The sequence below is a fragment of the Brassica rapa genome, chromosome A03, assembly GCF_000309985.2.
Source record: "Brassica rapa cultivar Chiifu-401-42 chromosome A03, CAAS_Brap_v3.01, whole genome shotgun sequence".
Taxonomy (NCBI): Eukaryota; Viridiplantae; Streptophyta; class Magnoliopsida; order Brassicales; family Brassicaceae; genus Brassica; species Brassica rapa.
The window spans coordinates 31,519,802-31,528,740 of record NC_024797.2 but is presented as its reverse complement, the minus strand read 5'-3'; the positions used below and the strand labels follow the sequence as shown (position 1 = coordinate 31,528,740).

General features: G+C 42.2%; 1 pseudogene; it reads right to left on the bottom strand.

Annotated features, from left to right (window-relative positions):
• Positions 1–427: 427 nt before the first annotated feature.
• LOC117132497 lies at positions 428–8,928 on the bottom strand (annotated as a pseudogene).
• Between the last annotated feature and the right edge of the window lie 11 nt (positions 8,929–8,939).

Here is an 8,939-nt window from a genome sequence, read left to right as displayed (position 1 = left end):
CTTCTACTTCTCAACCAAACAACATTTGGCATCTCCTTCAAGTACTACTACCAGTGTCGTGCAAAAGTTTAGTGGTGTCTGAAGCGAATATAAAAATGAGTTCTCCTTATAATTTTTTTATTAGAGCATAATACATATTTGAAAAAACATTAAGAAGAAAAATAATAATTTAAAATCCTAAGACAAATTTTTCTTCCCTCTTTTTCAATAATTTTTTTAACTAAAGTCTCATAATCTAGATTCCTAACTAATTCTCTTTCTATAAATATAATTACTAAATCATTTAACATTTTTTGTGATATAGTTAATCGCATATAAAACTTTACGAGTTTCACTTGGAAAAGTTTTTTTCAGCAGTGACTGAAACTGGAATCGTCAATAATATTTAATAAGAAATTTATGAGTCTGGATAATACTCTTCTCTTCTTTTCAAAAAATTCAGAATTTCAAGAGGTCTCTTGTAATCTTATGGCAACGTCTCTTTTAGAACCATCAGTTCAAAACACAAATCATCCCCAATAACATCAAAATAATTTACATGCCTTAAAGCTGCTTGAAGATTGGTACAAGATGCCATCAAATTATCTTCACTTGCTGATTTTAATTTATCAAATAAATGGCAAACTTAAACCATTCCACTACTAATTATTTTTTGAAATTTGGGATCCTAAAAAACTATATATTTTGGAGGCCTTAGACGAAAGCCTTTTTGAATACATTTGAAACACGACTCTGACTACTACTTGCTCTTTTTTTTTCCTGTGTTATTACAAACTGAATTGCTCACTATCGCCATTATGTTTCTTTTGCAATCTGTGTATATAATAAGTAAAGTTTCTTTGTTGTGCCAGATTGGTTTATTGTGTACATAGAGAGTTCTCATTACCTCATCTTGCTTTTATTCTTTTCCAGCGCACATCACACATAGTCTCATACCACCAGCATCATTGCTAGGAAACAACAGAGTTGGAAATTTCATAGCAGGCAGAGTCTATAAACCAAAAATAGCGAAAGAGTCATGCTCCTTCTGTTTCTAATAAAGGTCCCCTTTGTACGGCAAAGTTTAATTATTTCCTTTCATGTTGATACCCTTTATTATTTTTAAGCCCCTAACTAAATCTTGTTTTGTGTCTTCTGTTCTTTATTATTTTTTATTTTTTGGTAAAAATATTAAGATATTATTACCAAATTTTCAATTTTTAACAGAAATACAAAGGAAACGAGAAGCGGATGAAGCAAAGGTACAACTAAACAGAGACTCGACCTAGACTGATTTGGGCCGACACAACAAGTAGACACGGCTTACCACAGGCCTCGCCTAGTCGAAACAACCTGCTTGCCACAGAAGTAGAAGCCACAGTGAAACATAGAGTCGGAACCCGGTAGAAATTGGCTTGCCCGATGATCCGCTCTTTATGATAAGACTCCCCCAAAAACAGCTCGCAGACGTCCTTATAAACTACAACCAAGACGACCAGACAGCAAAAACCTGCGGCCAAGCACCAGCAAAGCCAAGGACGAGCAAACAGAACAAGCCTCCAAGGAAAGCACAAGTCGAGGACACGTACCACCTGAAGACCTGAACACCTTATTCGAACAAAACATGCTGCGAAGAGGCACCAACCATAACGAACACCAGAACCTGCAATAGAGAACAACAAAGTTCTACCTGATCACACCATCGGCAACTCAGGCACAGGGATGAACAGAGTCGAAACAAGTCTCCCATCGCTGAAGGAGAGACATATGACACACTGACACTTCAAATCGACGTCTTGCCCCGAAGGCAGAGAACCTGACTCCGGTCTCCATTGCGCTTCGTCGGGAAAAGCCAGAGAACTCGACAATGAAGAATGGCCCACGAAGAAGGACTGAGAGCTCGCGACCTCAGAAGAGGCAGAGACGGCTGGACACAAGAGATGGGACACAACAACAAAGAGAGAGCAACCACCAAACCGGAAGTTTGAAAAATCCATAGACGACAAACCAACCATCCGGGAAGAAGTTGCAGACATGGAGTCACAGAAGCTCGACAACCACACAGCCATCGGACCTCCGTGCACGAACCGATAGAAGAAATCTATCACCTCCCTTGAGCCAAGAGCGAACCCCCTTCCGATGCGAGACGCCAAGCAAGGGAAAGGAAGAAAGCCAGGACTCCTCTCCACGACGAAGACTACTTCGCAAAAAGCACTTACCGAACTGGAGGAGAGAGATGCCGACGAACCCACCTGCCAACAACACAGAAAGCTTCGAAAGGACCGAGAAGGAGAAAACCTAGATCCACCGAAACGTTCACCCTAAAAGCCGACTTAGGCAGCCCAAGAACCCTCACCGCTGTGCCGAAACTCCAGAACAGAAGCCCCAAGCCACGGATCTAAACTTCCCCGGAGCAAATCTAGAGAAACCGAACCGGAGCACCGCCCACAGAACCGAGCAAAACGACAATGACAAGGAAAGAGGACAAACCAGAGCAAATTACAAAAAGGAAGAGGAGAGGAAGCTGCCTCCGGCGACCATGCGCGCCACCGCCGGTGGCCGGAGCTAAACAGACCTGAGAAAGTTTCGACGGCTTGGAGATAAGGTAGAGAGAAAAGAGGGTTTGTTGTAAAGAATTGGGGAATTCGTGTATTATTACTTGAATCAAAGTGTTCCCTTATATAAGGAATTACAAGATAAGGATAAAAGGAAAGAGTACAAATCCTAAGCTAAAAGGAAATAGAAAATATCCTTAAAGATAAACATGAAAGAGAAAAGGAAACTTCTAATCCCTAAGGTCGGTCCACACTTTGGCCGCCTCTCTCTCCTATCCGGATGTGGTCTTGGACTTGGGCCTGGACGCATCCTACTCGATCGGTTACTCCTTGGTATGGTTAGTAGCAAATCCACATTCTTTATAACATTCCCCCTTGGATGCTATAACCATATGGGCTTGTATTATGCACGATGTTGCCTCGTTAAAACCTATCTAGGAAAACCAAAAACCCAAGGTGGGAAAAATAGAAACCATAGACAGGAAAAAGAGTACAATGCATGACACTCCCCCTGATGAAGGCATCACTGAAGATCCTTCAGCTGGCGCATCCCTATCTGATGAACCAGCTTCCTGAACGTTGAGGTTGGCAGAGACTTGGTGAAGAGGTCGGCTGAGTTGTCACTGGATCGAACTTGAACCACTTGAACCTTCTTTGCCTTCTGCAAGTCGTGGGTGAAGAAGAACCTGGGCAGGATGTGCTTTGTCCTGTCTCCCTTGATGTATCCTTCCTTGAGCTGAGCAATGCACACTGCATTGTCCTCGTAGATGATCATTGGCTCCTCCTTCTCTTGTCCCACGGCCAGACCACTCTCTCTTAAGACATGACCGGTCATGTTCCTTCACCAAACAAGCTCACGGCTTGCCTCTTACATGGCTATGATCTCAGTGTGATTGGATGATGTGGCCACTAAGGTTTGCTTTGTGGAACGCCAGCATATTGCGGCTCCACTGTGTATGAACACATAACCTGTTTGAGATCTAGCCTGGTGTGGGTCGGACAAGTACCCAGCATCTGCATATCCGACCATGCTCTCTCCTGGCCGGTCGGTGTAGAACAAACCGAGATCCTTTGTTCCTTGCAGATACCTGAACAGATGTTTCACTCCGTTCCAGTGCCTTAAGGTCGGACATGAACGAAATCTAGATAGTAAGCTCACGGCAAAGCTGATGTCCGGTCTAGTGTGACTAGCCAAGTACATTAAGGCCCCAATGGCACTTAGATAAGGCACCTCCGGTCCGAGTGCTTCCTCGTCCGGCTTCTTAGGTCCGTATGGATCCTTCTCAAGGTCTAAGGACCTCACGACCATAGGACTCGCCATGGGATGAGCCTGGTCCATATTGAATTGCTGGAGTATCTTTTCTGTATAAGTTTCTTGATGCACAAGGATTCCTTTCTCCATATACTCAAACTGTAATCCCAAACAGAACTTAGTTTTCCCTAAGTCTTTCATCTCGAACTCTTTCTTTAAACATTCAACAGTTTGGGAAATCTCTCCAGGGGTTCCTATTATATTCAGGTCGTCCACATAAACTGACATTATCACAAAGCCCTTGCTGTCGAATTTCTTTATGAATATATATGGACTTATTGGATCATTCTTATAACCCTCTTTCACTAGGTATTCGGATAACCTGTTGTACCACATTCTACCTGATTGCTTTAAACCGTATAAGGCTTTATTCAACTTAATGCAATGTTGTTCTCGAGAACCTTTCTTATCTTTGAGCTCAATACCCTCTGGAACTCTCATATGAATTTCATTATCCAGTGGTCCGTATAAGTATGCAGTTACTTCCATCAGGCGTAAATCTATATTCTCTTTCACGGCCAGACTGATTAGATATCTCATTGTAGTTGCATCCACCACAGGGGAGTAAGTCTCCTCATAGTCTATTCCTGGTCTTTGTGAGAATCCTTGTGCTACAAGCCGTGCTTTGAATCTTACTACTTCTCCTCTCTCGTTTCTCTTCCTTACAAAGACCCATTTGTATCCCACTAGTTTGACTTCACTTGGTGTCAGGATTATAGGGCCAAAAATGCCTCTCTTTCTCAATGATTCTAACTCCACGTTTATAGCTTCTTTCCATTTGATCCAATCTGATCTTAGCATGCATTCTTGTATGGACGTGGGTTCTAGATCCTCATCTTTATCCATGATCTCAAGTGCTACCTTATATGCAAACAAATCATCAACGTTGATATCTTTTCTGTTCCATTGTTTTCCAGACATTACATGGTCTATAGAGATCTCTAGGTTGTTCGGCTCTTGTGTCCCGTGAAGCCCAGCGTCCCGGACCTCACTATGAGGAACGGCCGGATCATCGGGTGTGGCCGGTACGCTTGGCTCGACCGTCCTGGTCGGCTCGACCGGTCCTCTATGTCCTGGACGGTTTCCTTGATGCTCTCGGATCCAGCACCTCTCTTGGACTTCCGAGGCTGTTTGTCTTTGGAACCAATTGGTCTACCACATTTTAAACGTTGCTTAGACTCTGTAGCCACTTGACATTGTCCCTTCTGGACGTCTAATCTTATAGGTGCATTACAAGCCGGGATGTGTGATATTGTTACTCTATTTGGGTCAGCAAATGTATCTGGCAGTTGATTAGCTAGCTCTTGAAGATTTATAATCTTTTGGACTTCTATATCACAATATTTAGCCCGAGGATCTTGCCAAGATATTGATGGTCTAAACCATTCCAAATCTTTAATGATCAACCGGCTGTTATCTCCCCCTAAGGACGGATATGTTGACTCATCAAACTGTGAATCTGCGTATCTGGCCTTAAACAAATCACCGGTTGTTGGCTCAAGATACTTTATAATACTTAGGGAATCATATCCTACGTATATTCCCATCCTCCTCTGTGGTCCCATCTTAGTTCTCTGTGGTGGAGCAATTGGAACGTAGACAGCACATCCGAATGTCTTGATGTGGGACACGTCTGGCTCATGACCCGTAAGTAGTTGGGATGGTGAATATCTATGCTCACTAGATGGTCTGATGCGAATCAGTTCTGCTGCATGTAAAACCACATGTCCCCATGCTGATACCGGAAGTTGAGACTTCATTAGCAATGGCCGGGCTATCAGTTGGATACGTTTAATGAAGGATTCGGCCAAGCCGTTCTGTGTATAGACATGTGCCACGGAGTGTTCTACTCTTACCCCCAAGGACATACAGTATTCATTAAACGTTTGGGACGTGAACTCACCAGCATTGTCTAGACGTATAGTCTTAAGAGGGAAGTCTGGAAAGTGTGCTCTCAGCCTTATCATCTGAGCAAGCAGCCGTGCAAAGGCTAGGTTCCGTGTGGATAGTAGACACACATGCGACCATCTGGTCGATGCATCAATGAGGACCATGAAGTATCTAAACGTCCCACAAGGTGGGTGTATTGGTCCACATATATCTCCTTGAATCCTTTCCAGAAAGTTTAAGGTTTCTTTATTAACCTTGGCTGGTGATGGCCTAGTCATGAGTTTACCTTGTGCACATGTGAGATTTTCTGGTATCACTCCTTTAAACATGTGCCCTTATGAATTCATCATAAGTTTTCGCATCATACTTGTTCCGGGATGACCAAGCCGGTTATGCCATATAGTGAATAGCTCGGAGGCATTGGCCTCGATCATACTGATCCTTGCATAGTATAGACCAGTAGACTTTGCGGGTATAGTCTCTAGGATCTTTTTATTGCCTTTGGTGATCGAGATTATGTTAAGGAACTCCTTGTTTCCTTCTTCCCATGATTCAAGATGGAAACCATTCAATCTTATATCCTTGAAACTCAATAAGCTTCTTCTAGAGCTTGGGGAATACAAGGCGGTTTTGATCTCTAGATGAGTGCCCTTAGGCATCAACACATAGGCTTGGCCGTGACCTTCAATCAGGCTAGCCTCCCCCGCAATGGTATGTACCTTTGCACTTTGCATTGTGAGATTCATGAAGTACCTTTTATCTCTAAGTATTGTGTGACTCGTGCCACTATCCACCACAAGTATACTCATCTCATCATTCATTCTATAAATAAAATTTTTTAAACTTAGAGACTTCATAAGATCTTTAAAACTTTCTTTATTATAAATGTCATTACATAAAATAAAAACACCAAATCAAAAACATAAAGCAATAAGACAAGTGATTCGAAAACTAGTCCTTGAGACAATCAGAAGTTTCAAAGTCCATTAGATCATCTTGGTCGGATTCTTTGTCAGCATCATATCCATGTCCTTTGTCATCATGACTGGTTTCTTGGATCATGTTTGCCTCCGGATTCTTGTTCTTGAGGCTCTCTTGGTAGAGGTCGCACAAGTGTTTCGGAGTTCTACAATTCTTGGTCCAATGGTTGTCCATCCCGCATCTGTGGCATACTGACTTGGACGTGTAAGATGGTTTGGATATGCCACCTCGTCCGCAGCCATAACTGCCTCGACCCCGGCCGTAATTGGAACCACGACCACGGTTATTGTGGTTTCCTTTTCGGCCGGTCGAGTAGTTGTCTCGACCGTTCGGATTGTCACGTCCACGCCTCTTGTACCCACCACGGCCATTGCCGTGTGGTCTCCTGTTATCTTGGGCGTAGTAGGTCTCTTTGGGATCTTTCTTTTCAATCTCATGGACTTTGGGTAATGGTGCTGCCCCGACCGGTCTGGCTCCACTATTCTTCATTAGGAGCTCATTGTTCGCCTCGGCCAAAATTAGACACGAGATCAGATCAGTATATGTGGCAAAACCTTTTGTTCTATATTGCTCTTGCAATACTGAATTCGACTGATTGAAAGTCGTATAGGTCTTTTCAAGCATCATCATATCGGATACTTCTTCACCACAAAGCCTTAGTATTGAAACTATTTTGAACAAGGCTGAATTGTACTCATCCACCGACTTGAAGTTTAAGAATCTTAGATGCATCCAGTCGTGCCTTGCCTTTGGAAGCAACACCATCTTTTGGTGATCATATCTATGCTTTAAAGCATTTCAAAGATCTAGTGGATTTTCAATTGTCATGTACTGATCTTTAAGACCTTCAATGAGATGATGGCGCATAAAGCTTATGTCCATGTATCTATTCTTTTCATTTTCATTGTTGTCCTCGGTGATAGTATCACCAAGCCCCTTAGACTTTAGGCTGATACTTGTATCTAGCGCCCACTGCAAGTAATTGTCTCCGGAGAGATTAAGGGCTGCATAGTCTCTGTTTGCTATTTTCGACATCTGAATCACATTATCATTTAAGGTTTTAGATTCACAATGTGATCATGTGGCCGCAGGATAATAAGCAAGATCGGCCACAACATGTCTTACGCATTCATGATATTCAAAACAATACTAATCGACCATGGTGCTATCAATCATAAGCCACACGGCCATATAGGTTTATTAATGCAAGCAACCTAAGTTCATGTGATCTATATGCTGGTCGATCTTTGTTATAATCAGTTATGAATGCAATACCATGTTCGGATTCATGTAAAGCAATCAAACTATACTTACTTCTTTTATAATACCTAGGGTTTCATTCTTTTAAATTCTATCAACTTTATGTTAAGGTTTCAAGGCCTTAAGTATTTGTATACTTAGTTAGATTATTTCAAACAATCTAACAATCCTAAACCTCAGATCAAACAAGAAATCAAACAAGCAAGAACAATCTTAAAATCGGATTCTAGCTTCTTTAGGGTTTAGGGTTTTCGATTCCTTCATTAGGGTTTGTCATGTTTCGGATTTAATCAATCAAGCATATAATCATGTTCTAGTTGGAATCATATACCTTTCTAGTTTTGAGGTTTGTCGATTTTAATCTTGTAGTTTCTTTTAGGTTTCATCGAGAATATAGTTTCCATAATAATGGATTAGGGTTTATGTTCTTTATCTAGGTTCTCAGATTATATTTATACCTTTGTTTTGTAGAGGTATAGAACCGGACCACCTGAGAATGGATGAAACTTCGAGCTGAGACTGACGGACGCTTGCTGCCTCCTATCGGGTCGCGGATGTAGTCGGATGCGAGCTGAGGACGGATGCGAGCTGTCTCGGGTGCGAGGTGTTCTCGGACGGACGCGTTCTTCTCGTGTGCAAGCTGAGGACGCGATCAAGAAGCTGAGGACGTTCGGTGTTGAGGACGTTAAGGTTTTAGAACGAACAGGGAACGTCTAGGGTTTTAGGTTGAGTCGCCGGTTTAGGCTTTTAGGTTTCGATTTAGGTCTCAGGGATTTAGAGGCTATCGTGCTGATAACGTGTTGTAAAGAATTGGGAAATTCGTGTATTATTACTTGAATCAAAGTGTTCCCTTATATAGGGGATTACAAGATAAGGATAAAAGGAAAGAGTATAAATCCTAAATCCTAAGCTAAAAGGAAATAGGAAATATCCTTAAAGATAAACATGAAAGGGAAAAAGAA